The following is a 13,156-nucleotide window of genomic DNA, read 5'->3' as shown; positions in this document are numbered from 1 at the left end:
AAACTTAAGTCTGCCACTTTCTCCGAGCCTTAGTTTTCTCCCTTGTGAAAAATAGTATATACCTCCGAGTTGTTAGTGAAGATTAGATAAGATTCCAGAAAACCAGTATAGAACCTGTTGCATATATGTTAGTAATGGTAGCTTCTTTTTATCAGGAAGTAATAGAGAATAGTAGCTAAGTCACAAATTTGGAGCCAGACGGCCTATGTCAAACCAATTCCTTGACTCTCAGCGTTACTTAAGTGCTCTGTGCCTCACTTTGTCTGTAAAATGAGAATAATAGTACCTTCCTCCTTACAGCATAAGTTAATAGAAAAGTGACAGGCACATAGTAAGTGCTCAGTAAATGTTAGCCCTTCTCACTTTAGTGGCTGAGCTACGACTATAATTCAGGTCTCTGGATTCCAAGACCAGCAATGTTTACTCTTACACACCTCTCATCTGTATACTTACAACAGTGCCTGGAGGTTAAGCTTTTTTGAAGGTTCAGGAGGAAACACTTGTCCATTTTCTTAAATTCTCAAACTATCTCCCTTATCATCATGAAAGTCCTAGAATGTTATGACTGCCTTCACTGAGGGTTTAGTAGCAGAGACAAATGTGAGGAAAGTAATCATATTCGGTTCTGATGGAGAGATTGAAAAGTGAAAACACTAGAGAAAGAAAGTATATTCAAGAGGTTAGGGTATAGGAGGACTAAATTTCTATTTGAAAAACATGAGAAATACTAATACGGGGATATTGGTTATGTACCATTAATAAGCAATGTTACTGTTAGGTCAGGAGACAATACCACATCCCATCACTGTGGAAAACACTAAACTGTAAATACATCAAAGGCAGGAGCTATCTTCCACATTTTTATTACCCATTATCTACCAAAGGGCCAAGCACACTGTGCCTGATCTAGGCCCTAAAAATTGGGATAAACCCTTTAAGGGGAGACCCTGAAAGATCTTGTAATAATCTATCTAGATTATTTATCTAGATAAATATTATTTATTACTATTATCTAGTAATCCAATGGAGAAGAAGAATGGAAAATGAGAAATTGGATTAGTCCAACAACACAATGAAAAGAAAAAGATAACACTAGCTTGGTGACTGAGATGCTGGCAGTATTCTCAGCAATATTCTGGGGTGAAAGAAGAAGAAAACAAGAAAGACAGGAAAACAAAGATGAAACAGCAAGACTCAGGAGAGATCACTGAGGAAGGTATTTCAGAATGTCGTGTGCCTGTAAAGCAGGCAACAGCATCTCTTATACTAGTAAAGACTATTTTGTGGTAGAGAAAAATAGGAATGTTGATAGCCCTGGAACTATGAGCTCATGTGAGGGACTTATAAGGAAATGTTATTACTTAATAGGTAAAACCCCAAACTTGGAGAGGGAAAAAACAAGACTTTGGAGTCAGACCTGGGTCCCAGCCCTGCCTGGATTAAAAACTCAGTTCTATCTTTATTAGTAGAGTATCTTCTGGCAAGTTACTTAACCTCTCTCCATAGCATAGCCTCCTCACCTATAACATGGAGGCAATAATAGTTCCCACCTCATAGACTTGTGAGGATTCAATGTGTTAATATTTGTAAAGCAGAGCAGTGCCTGGCACATAGTAAGTGCTATATTAATGTCTGATACAATATTGGTCTCAGTTTCTCCATCTGTAACCTGGGAGCATAATATTGAACTTACTGTAAGGGTTTAGAGGGTGTATGTAAACTGTTAGAGAAGAGATGCTCAGTAAATATTATTTCTCTGCCCCCTCCACCCCTGCAAGCCCCCAGCCTGTTACCTCTGAACTCCTTTCTGATTAACACTGCCACTGCCATCAAGGGGCTATTGCTCAACCTGGTCTAAGCAAGGATAAAATATCTTTGCTTGATTTTTCTTGGCTCAGATGAAAAGTTCAAAATGAATTTACTGAAGGCCAGGAGAAAATAAAAGGGAAACAACTCCAGAGACCCAGCTGTTGTGAAGCCTGCCCCATACCTTGGTCTTCCAGGAAAAAAAAAAAAAAAAGGTGTCAGGGAGATTCTAGCTTTTTAACACTTCAATTTTCCCCTTCTCACTTCTTGGATCCCACAGGACATCACCTGGCCAAGTTCTTCGCTGTGTTCAGAATGGGGGAGAGGGAGGCAGGAGTACTTACAAGAGACAGTAAGTAATCAGAAAGAGGAAAACAACAGTATGCTGTACATGGGCACCAAGACTTAACAGTTTTATTACGATCTAGGTCAGTGGTCAGCAAACTAGGCCCTTGGGCCAAATCACCCAACTGCCTGTTTCTGTAAATAGTTTTATTGGACCACAGCCATTCTCAACAGCCACACTTATTTGCCTATGTATTGTCTCTGATTGCTTTTGAATTACAAGGGCAAGGTTGAGTGGTTGTAATGGAGAATCTATGGCCCTCAAAGCCAAATATATTTACTACCTGACTCTTTACAGAAAAAAAATTGCTAACCTTTGATCTTGATAATTCACCCAGAATCATTTGTCAATATCCCGACTGCAAAAATGTTCACCTTCGTCAAATCCCCTAATCCATTGCTTCTCAAACTTTAATGTGCATACAAATTACCTGGGGGGTCTTACTAAAATGCAGATTCTGATTCAGTAGATCTGCAACGAGGCCTGAGATTCTGCATTTCTAACAAACACTAGGGTGATACCCTAGTGTTGCAATACTAGCAGTATTGATAGTCCCTGGATCAAACTTCATCCCATCAGCCTTTGTTTTCTTTATTGTATTGAGATATAACTGACATATATCATTCGATTAGTTTCAAGTATACAACATAATGTTTCAATATTACATATTTAATATGTATATATTGCAAAATGATCACCACAATATGTCTAGTTAACGTCCATCACCACACAGAGATACAATTTTTTTTTTCTTGTGCTGAGGCTTAAGATTTACTCTCTTTAGCAACTTTCAAATGTGAAATACAGTATTTCAAACTACATAAAGGACCAGCTGTATAGCACAGGGAACTCTACTCAATACTCTGTAATGACCTATATGGGAAAAGAATCTAAAAAAGATGGATATATGTATATGTATAACTGATCCACTTTGCTGTACACGTAAAACTAACACAACATTGGAAATCAACTATACTCCAATAAAAATTTTAAAAAAAACCTAATTAAACTTAAAAGCTTTTGCACAGCAAAGGAAACCATAAACAAGACCAAAAGACAACCATTAGAATAGGAGAAAATATTTGCAAGCAAAGCAACCTACAAGGGATGAATCTCCAAAATATACAAACATCAAGTGCAGCTCAATATCAAAAAAACAAACAACCCAATCAAAAAAATGGGCAGAAGATCTAAATAGACGTTTCTCCAAAGAAAACATACATACAAATGGTTAAAAAGCACGTGAAAAGATGCTTCAACATCACAAGTTAGTAGAGAAATGCAAATCAGAACTACAATGAGGTATCACTCACAGCGGTCAGAATGGCCACCATCAAAAAAATCTACAATCGATAAATGCTGGAGAGGGTGTGGAGAAAAGGGAACCCTCCTATACTGCTGGTGGGAATGTAAACCAGTACAGCCACTATGGAGAACAGTATGGAGGTTCCTTAAAAAACTAAAAGTAGAGCTACCATATGATCCAGCAATCCCACTCCTGGGCATATATCCAGAGAAAACCATAATTCGAAAAGATACATGCACCCCAGTGTTCATTGCAGCACTATTTACAATAGCCAGGACATGGAAGCAACCTAAATGTCCGTCAACAGAGGAATGGATAAAGAAGATGTGGTACAAATATACAATGGAATATTACTCAGCTATAAAAAAGAACGAAATAATGCCACTTGCAGCAACACGGATGGACCTAGAGATTGTCATACTAAGTGAAGTAAGGCAGATGGAGAAAGACAAAGATATCATATGATATCACTTATATGTGGAATCTAAAAAAAGGGTACAAATGAACTTATCTACAAAACAAATAGAGTTACAGATGTAGAAAATAAACATACAGTTACCAGGGTGTAAGGGGGGGAAGGGATAAATTGGAAGATTGGGATTGACATATACACACTACTATATATAAAATAGATAACTAATAAGAACCTACTGTATAGCACAGGGAACCCTACTCAATACTCTGTAATGGCCTACATGGGAAAAAATCTGAAAAAGACTGGATGTATGTATATGTATAACAGATTCACTTTGCTGTACATCTGAAACTAACACAACATTGTAAATCAACTATACCATGATTTTTAAAAATTTTAATTAAACTAAAATATAATAAACCATATAGTCACCATGCTGTACTTTACATCCCTAGGACTTATTTATTTTATAATTGGAAGTTTGTACCTTTTGACCACCTTTACCCATTTCACCCACTGTCCACCCACTGCCTCTGGCAACCACCAATCTGTTCTCTGTATCTATGAGTTCATGTTTTTATTTTTGTTTTTTAGATACCATATATAGTGAGATCACATGGTATTTGTCTTTTTCTGACTTATTTCACTTAGCATAATGCCATCAGCGTTCATCAGTGTTGTCACAAATGGCAGGATTTTCTTCTTTTTCTAATGGCTAAATAATATTCATATATATATGCCAAGAGTGCAAAGTCTTTCAAGGAGAGAGACAGGTCAGCAGCAAAGAATGCTGCTTAGCAGTTGAATAAGATGAGGACAGAAAAGTGTCCACTCAAAGGAGAGCTTAATACTGTAAGAGCCATCTCAGAGGAGTGGTAGAGATGGAAGCCAGATGGCTTCCATCTTGCATATGCATATATATATATATATAATGCAAATGTGATATAACATATATGATATAATATATCATATATTATATATATATCATAATTATATATATATTATGAAAATGTGCTGTAGATATATAGATATATATCACATTTTCATTATCCATTCATTCACTGATGGACACTTAGGTTGCTTCTATGTCATGGTTATTGTAAACAATGCTGCAGTGAACACAGGGATGCAGGTATCTTTTCAAGTTAGGATTTTCATTTCCTTTGGATAAATATCCAGAAGTGGAATTGCTGGATCATATGGTAATTCTATTTTTAATTTTTTGAGGAAACTCCATACCGTTTTCCGTAGTGGCTGTATGAACTTACATTCCCACCAACAGTGCACTAGGGTTCCCTTTTTTCCATGTCCATATCAACACATTTCTTTTTTATTTTTTATTGAAGTACAGTTGATTTATAATGTTGTGTTAATTTCTGCTGTACAGCAAAGTGATTCAGTTACCCATACATATACATTCTTTTATGTATATATATATATTATTTTCCATTATGGTTTATCATAGGATACTGAACCAACACTTATTTCTTGTCTTTTTGATAACAGCCATTCTAACAGGTGTGAGGTGATATCATTATGGTTTTGATTTGCATTTCCCTGAAGATTAGTGATGTTGAGCACCTTTTCATGTACCTGTTGGCCATTTGAATACCTTCTTTGGAAAAATGTTTATTCCGATCCTTTGCCCATTTTTTTTTTTTTTTTTTTTTTTTTTTTTTTGCGGTATGCGGGCCTCTCACTGTTGTGGCCTCCCCCGCTGCGGAGCACAGGCTCCGGACGCGCAGGCTCAGGGGCCATGGCTCACGGGCCCAGCCGCTCCGCGGCATATGGGATCCTCCCAGACCGGGGCACGAACCCGTATCCCCCGCATCGGCAGGCGGACTCTCAACCACTGCGCCACCAGGGAGGCCCCCTTTGCCCATTTTTAAATTGGATTATTTGATTTTTTGTTATTGAGTTGTATGAGTTCTTTATATTTTTGGATTTTAACCCCTTATCAGATATAGGATTGGCAAATATTTTCCCCCATTCCGTAGGTTGCCTTTTCATTTTGTTGATGTTTTACTTTGCAATGCAAAAGCTTTTTAATTTGATGTAGTCCCACTTGTTTATTTTTGCTTTTATTACCTTTGCTTTTGTTGTCAAATCCAAAAAATCATCAATAAGATTGATGTTCAGGAACTTACCACCTATGTTGAAGTTCTTCTAGGAGTTTTATGGTTTCAGGTCTTATGTTCATGTCTTTAATCCATTTTGAGTTAAATCCACAAACCTACATGATTCTGTAACCATTTGCTCTTTTTTCCCTCTGTAACAACAAAAGGCAATCCCTTTACCTGTACTCTGAATCCTGTTCCCCTCCCTCAGTTCTCAAGGGCTTCATTTCTCACTTGGTTATTCCCTTTCTTTCTTTTTCATTAATCTTCTGTACCTGTTGAATCACACTGTAGGCATACAAACATGCTCTAGGAGTGTTTTTCATCTTTAGAAATTCCTTCCTTATGGATAGATATGGAAAGATATGATAGGGACGTCCCTGGCAGTCCAGTGGTTAAGACCTCGCCTTCCAACGCAGGCGGTGTGGGTTCGATCCCTGGTCAGGGAGCTAAGATCCCATATGCCTCACGGCCAAAACACCAAACATAAAACAGAAGCAATATTGCAACAAATTCAATAAAGACTTTAAAAATAGTCCACATAAAAAAAATATATATATGATAAAGCAAGCATAGTAAAATGTTAATGATAGAACTTAGTGAGATTTACTGCAATATTCTTTCAACTTCCTGCATGTTTAATAAAACTTTGATAATAAAATATTTGAAATAAAATCCTTCCCTTGACCCCAAATCATCCTCCAACTTGTTTCTCTGCTTATTATTTATTCAAATTCCTTTAAAAACTTCCTTTCTCTGCTTGCTCCCCTCCCTTTACTCTCAGCTTGTGCCCATCTGGCTTCCATCTCCACCACTCCTCTGAGATGGCTCTTACAGTATTAAGCTCTCCTTTGAGTGGACACTTTTCTGTCCTCATCATATTCAACTGCTCAGCAACATTCTTTGCTGCTGACCTGCCTCTCTCCTTGAAACACTCTGCACTCTTGGCATCTGACACCACTCACTTCTAGTTTTCTTTCTACCTTTCTAGGTACTCCTTTTTTGGTCTCCTTTGCCAGCTTCTTCTCCATTACCCAACTTCTAAGAGTTAGAATGTCCCAAGGGTTGGTTCTGGGACCACTTCTCTGTCTACAGCCAATTTTTCCACACAGGCACTATTGGCATTTTATGTTGGACACTTCTTCATTGAGTAGAATTTCCCATGTACTTCAGGATGTTTTACACTCCTAGACCCTGCCCACTAAATGCCAGTAGTGTCCCCCTTGTCCCCTTAGTCAGTGTGATGACCCAAATTGCCTCCAAACAGTCCCTAGAGAAGTGATGTTTCTCAGGGTTAAAAACCATTTTGTCTCTTAGTAGGTGATGCCAACCAATCTGTGACCTTAAATATCATATATATGCTAATTCTCAAATATCTCTGGCCCAAACATCTCTTGTGAACTCGCTACTACTTCCAACTATGTGCCTGACATTTCCATTTGAATGGTCTATTATAGAAGCTCAATAAATATGTGATGAATGAATGATCCAATTAACTGTCTTAGCCCCGCTCCTATCGAAAACTAAATTCTTCATCTTTTCCTACCTGTTGTTCCCTGTGGTGGACATGGAGATGTGCTTACTTACATTCCCCTTCAAGGAAGGACTGCCTGCCCAGCTGTGAGGAATGTGGTTAACTGACAGCTTCCAGCTCTTACCTGCTTCAGGGTCCACCTCACCTTTAGAGCCAAAGTTACACTCTTCTTGGGGTATAACTAATGGCATACTGTTCTTGGGGAGGCTCCCAGCCAATGAATGAGCAAGGTGGTAGTACAAGGACCTAGTCCAACACAGAACTCTACTAACTAGCAGTCTGTGCTCTGGTACTCCCCACTGGGCTGGCAGAGACTTTGTCAGGTTTGCATCATGCTTGCGACCTCTCTCTATACAACTATGCTTCTGCCTCTTTTCCTTTTACAAGTGTTATTCCCTGAGAAACGTTTTGCACACCTAACTCTGTGTCAGCATCTGCTTCCCAGAGAACCTATTAGCACTCTATCTTTTTCATTTCAGTAAATGGAATGCACCTGTTGTTCAAGCCAAACCCTATGAGTCATTCCTGGTTCTTAATGTTCCTTCATATTACGTATCTAATTCATCAGCAAGTTCTGTTGACTCTACTCCGAAATACATAATCTACTTCTCTCTCTCCTGCTACCAACCCAGTCCAAGTCATCATTTCTCACTGGAATACTGCAGATAGCCTCTAAAGTAGTGTCCTACACCCACGCCGATCCCCTATATTCCATTCTCCACACAGCAGGTGGGGTGATCTTTAAAACATAGCACTGCTCTACTTGAAAACAATGGCTTCTATTCCAAACTCCTTGCTGTATCTATCAAGCTTCTTCATGAGGTCTCCTAGCTCTCCATTCAACCTTATTTCTCACTACCATCCTTCTCAATCACTGTACTCTAGCCATGTTGATTTTTTTGTTTGATTTTTGAGTTTTATTTATTTTTTATACAGCAGGCTCCTATAACTTATCTATTTTATACATATTAGTATATATATGTCAATCCCAATCTCCCAATTCATCCCACCACCACACCCCCACCCCAGTTTCCCTCCTTGGTGTCCATATGTTTGTTCTCTACATCTGTGTCTATTATTTCTGCCTTGCAAACTGGTCATCTGTACCATTTTTCTAGGTTCCACATATATGTGTTAATATACGATATTTGTTTTTCTCTTTTGACTTACTTCACTGTGTATGACAGTCTCTAGATTCATCCATGTCTCTACAAATAACCCAATTTCATTCCTTTTTATGGCTGAGTAATATTCCATTGTATATATATACCACAACTTCTTTATCCATTCATCTGTCGATGGGCATTTAGGTTGCTTCCATGACCTGGCTATTGTAAATAGTGCTGCAATGAACATTGGGGTGCGTGTGTCTTTTTGAGTTATGGTTTTCTCTGGGTATATGCCCAGTAGTGGGATTGCTGGGTCATACTATAATTCTATTTTTAGTTTTTTAAGGAACCTCCATACTGTTCTCCATAGTGGCTGTATCAGTTTACATTCCCACCAACAGTACAAGAGGGTTGCCTTTTCTCCACACCCTCTCCAGCATTTGTTGTTTGTAGGTTTTCTGATGATGCCCATTCTAACTGGTGTGAGGTGATACCTCATTGTGGTTTTGATTTGCATTTCTCTAATAATTAGAGATGTTGAGCAACTTTTCATGTGCTTCTTGGCCATCTGTATGTCTTCTTTGGAGAAATGTCTATTTAGGTCTTCTGCCCATTTTCGGATTGGGTTGTTTGTTTTTTTAATATTGAGCTAAATGAGCTGTTTATATATTTTTGAGATTAATCCTTTGTCCGTCGATTCATTTGCAAATATTTTCTCCCATTCTGAGGGTTGTCTTTTCATCTTGTTTATAGTTGCCTTTGCTGTGAAAAAGCTTTTAAGTTTCATTAGGTCCCATTTGTTTACTTTTGTTTTTATTTCCATTACTAGGAGGTGGGTCAGAAAAGATCTTGCTGTGATTTATGTCAAAGAGTGTTCTTCCTATGCTTTCCTTTAAGAGTTTTATAGTGTCCGATCTTACATTTAGGTCTTTAATCCATTTTGAGTTTAGTTTTGTGTATGGTGTTAGGGAATGTTCTAATTTCATTCTTTTACATGTAGCTATCCAGTTTTCCCGGTACTACTTATTAAGAGACTGTCATTTCTCCATTGTATATCCTTGCCTCCTTTGTCATAGATTAGTTGACCATAGGTGCGTGGGTTTATCTCTGGGCTTTCTATCCTGTTCCATTCATCTATATTTCTGTTTTTGTGTCAGTACCATATTGTCTTCATTACTGTAACTTTGTAGTATAGTTTGAAGTCAGGGAGCCTGATTCCTCCAGCTGCATTTTTTCCCCTCAAGATTGCTTTGGCTATTAGGGGTTTTTTGTGTCTCCATACAAATTTTAAGATTTTTTGTTCTAGTTCTATAAAAATTGCCATTGGTAATTTGATATGGATTGCACTGAATCTGTAGATTGCTTTGGGTAGTATAGTCATTTTCACAGTATTGATTCTTCCAATCCAAGAACATGGTGTATCTCTCAATCTGTTTGTGTCATCTTTGATTTCTTTCATCAGTGTCTTATAGTTTTCTGAGTACAGGTCTTTTGTCTGCCTAGGTAGGTTTATTCCTAGGTATTTCATTCTTTTTGTTGCAATGGTAAATGGGAGTGTTTCCTTAATTTCTCTTTCTGATCTTTCATTCTTAGTGTATAGGAATGCAAGAGACTTCTGTGCATTAATTTTGTATCCTGAAACTTTACCAAATTCATTGATTAGCTCTAGTAGTTTTCTGGTGGCATCTTTAGGATTCTTTATGTATAGTATCATGTCATCTGCAAACAGTGACAGTTTTACTTCTTCTTTTCCAATTTGTATTCTTTTTATTTCTTTTTCTTCTCTGATTGCCGTAAGTAGGACTTCCAAAACTATGTTTCATAATAGCGGTGAGAGTGGACATCCTTGTCTTGTTCCTGATCTTAGAGGAAATGCTTTCAGATTTTCACCATTGAGAATGATGTTTGCTGTGGGTTTGTCATATATGGCCTTTATTATGTTGAGGTAGGTTCCCTCTGTGCCCACTTTCTGGAGAGTTTTTATCATGAATGGGTGTTGAATTTTGTCAAAAGCTTTTTCTACATCTATTGAGATGATCGAATGGTTTTTATTCTTCAATATGCTAATATGGTGTATCACATTGATTGATTTGCATATAGTGAAGAATCCTTGCATCCCTGGGATAAATCCCACTTGATCATGGTGTATGATCCTTTTAATGTGTTGTTGGATTCTGTTTGCTAGTATTTTGCTGAGGATTTTTGCATCTATATTAATCAGCGATATTGATCTGTAATTTTCTTTTTTTGTAGTATCTTTGTCTGGTTTTGGTATCAGGGTGATGGTGGCCTTGTAGAATGAGTTTGGGAGTGTTCCTTCCTCTGCAATTTTTTGGAAGAGTTTGAGAAGGATGGGTGTTAGCTCCTCTCTAAATGTTTGATAGAATTCACCTATGAAGCCACCAGGCCTGGACTTTTGTTTGTTGGATGAATTTTAATCACAGTTTCAATTTCATTATTTGTGATTGGTCTGTTCATATTTTCTGTTTCTTCCTGGTTCAGTCTTGGAAGGTTATACCTTTCTAAGAATTTGTCCGTTTCTTCCTGGTTGTCCATTTTATTGGCGTAGAGTTGCTTGTAGTAGTCTCTTATGAAGCTTTGTATTTCTGTGGTGTCCATTGTAACTTCTTTTTCATTTCTAATCTTATTGATTTGAGTTCTCTCCCTCTTTTTCTTGATGAGTCTGGCTAAAGGGTTATCAGTTTTATTTATCTTCTCAAAGAACCAGCTTTTAGTTTTATTGATCTTTGCTATTGTTTTCTTTGTTTCTATTTCATTTATTTCTGCTCTGATCTTTATGATTTCTTTCCTTCTACTAACTTTGGGTTTTGTTTGTTCTTCTTTCTCTAGTTCCTTTAGGTGTAAGGTTAGATTGTTTATTTGAGATTTTTCTTATTTCTTGAAGTAGGCTTGTATTGCTATAAACTTCCCTCTTAGAACTGCTTTTGCTGCATCCCATAGGTTTTGGATCATCGTGTTTTTGTTGTCATTTGTCTCTAGGTGTTGATGATTTCTTCTCTGATTTCTTCAGTGATCTCCTGGTTATTTAGTAACGTATTTTTTAGCCTCCCTATGTTTGTGTTTTTTACATTGTTTTCCCTGTAGTTTATTTCTAATCTCATAGCGCTCTGGTCAGAAGAGATGCTTGATATGATTTCAGTTTTCTTAAATTTACTGAGGCTTGATTTGTGACCCAAGATGTGATCTATCCTGGAGAATGTTCCATGTGCACTTGAGAAGAAAATGTAATCTGCTGTTTTTGGATGGAATGTCCTATAAATATCCATTAACTCTATCTATTGTGTCATTTAAAGCTTGTTTTTCCTTATTAATTTTCAGTCTGGATGATACATCCATTGGTGTAAGTGAGGTGTTAAAGTCCCCCACCCTTATTGTGTTACTGTCAATTTCCTCTTTTATAGCTGTTAGCAATTGCCTTATGTATTGAGGTGCTCCTATGTTGGGTGCATATATATTTATAATTTTATATCTTCTTCTTGGATTGATCCTTTGATCATTATGTAGTGTCCTTCTTTTTCTCTTATTATAGTCTTTATTTTAAAGTCTATTTTGTCTGATATGAGAATTGCTACTCCAGCTTTCTTGTGATTTCCATTTGCATGGAATATCATTTTCCATCCCCTCACTTTCAGTCTGTACGTGTCCCTAGTTCTGAAGTGGGTCTCTTGTAGACAGCACATATATGGGTCTTGTTTTTGTATCCATTCAGCAAGCGTCTGTCTTTTGTTTGGAGCATTTAATCCATTCACATTTAAGGTGATTATCAATATGTATGTTCCTATGACCATTTTCTTAATTGTTTTGGGTTTGTTTTTGTAGGTCCTTTTCTTCTCTTGTGTTCCCACTTAGAGAAATTCCTTTAGCATTTGTTGCAGAGGTGGTTTGGTGGTCCTGAATTCTCTTAGCTTTTGCTTGTCTTAAAGCTTTTGATTTCTCCATCGAATCTGAATGAGATCCTTGCCAGGTAGAGTAATCTTGGTTGTAGGTTCTTCCCTCTCATCACTTTAAGTATATCATGCCAGTCCCTTCTGGCTTGTAGAGTTTCTGCTGAGAAATCAGCTGTTAACCTTATGGAAGTTCCCTTGTATGTTATTTGTCATATTTCCCTTGTTGCTTTCAATAATTTTCTTTGTCCTTAATTTTTGTCAATTTGATTACTATGTGTCTCGGCGTGTTTCTCCTTGGGTTTATCCTGCCTGAGACTCTCTGTGCTTCCTGAACTTGGGTGGCTATTTCCTTTCCCATGTTAGGGAAGTTTTTGACTGTCATCTCTTCAAATATTTTATCAGTCCTTTCTCTCTCTCTCCTCCTTCTAGGACCCCTATAATGCAAATATTGGTGCATTTAATGTTGTCCCAGAGGTCTCTTAGACTGTCTTCATTTCTTTTCATCCTTTTTTCTTCATTCTGTTCCACAGCAGTGAATTCCACCATTCTGTCTTCCAGGTCACTTATCCTTTCTTCTGCCTCAGTTATTCTGCTATTGATTCCTTCCAGTGTATT

General features: G+C 37.5%; 2 protein-coding genes across 7 annotated transcripts in view; one reads left to right on the top strand and one right to left on the bottom strand.

The window, feature by feature from the left end:
* NUCB2 (nucleobindin 2) overlaps positions 1–13,156 on the bottom strand; it is a gene marked incomplete at its 5' end in the record, with an annotated part of 110,646 nt that overhangs the window by 44,832 nt on the left and 52,658 nt on the right. Inside the window, one exon of one of the 6 annotated variants that reach the window (XM_082628681.1) lies at positions 6,021–6,142. The exons of the other annotated variants lie outside the window; for them this stretch is intronic. The remainder of the gene's footprint in view (positions 1–6,020; positions 6,143–13,156) is intronic. 6 annotated transcript variants of the gene reach the window in all.
* Positions 2,082–13,156, top strand: part of PIK3C2A (phosphatidylinositol-4-phosphate 3-kinase catalytic subunit type 2 alpha) — a 168,262-nt gene continuing 157,187 nt past the window's right edge. The window contains exon 1 of the mRNA XM_082628636.1: positions 2,082–2,158. The gene's annotated coding sequence lies outside the window, so the exon portion shown is untranslated. The remainder of the gene's footprint in view (positions 2,159–13,156) is intronic.

The sequence above is a fragment of the Mesoplodon mirus genome, assembly GCF_964341445.2.
Source record: "Mesoplodon mirus genome assembly, chromosome: 7".
In the NCBI taxonomy this organism is placed as follows: Eukaryota; Metazoa; Chordata; class Mammalia; order Artiodactyla; family Ziphiidae; genus Mesoplodon; species Mesoplodon mirus.
The sequence above is the reverse complement of the archived record's forward strand: the minus strand, read 5'-3'. Positions and strand labels throughout refer to the sequence as shown.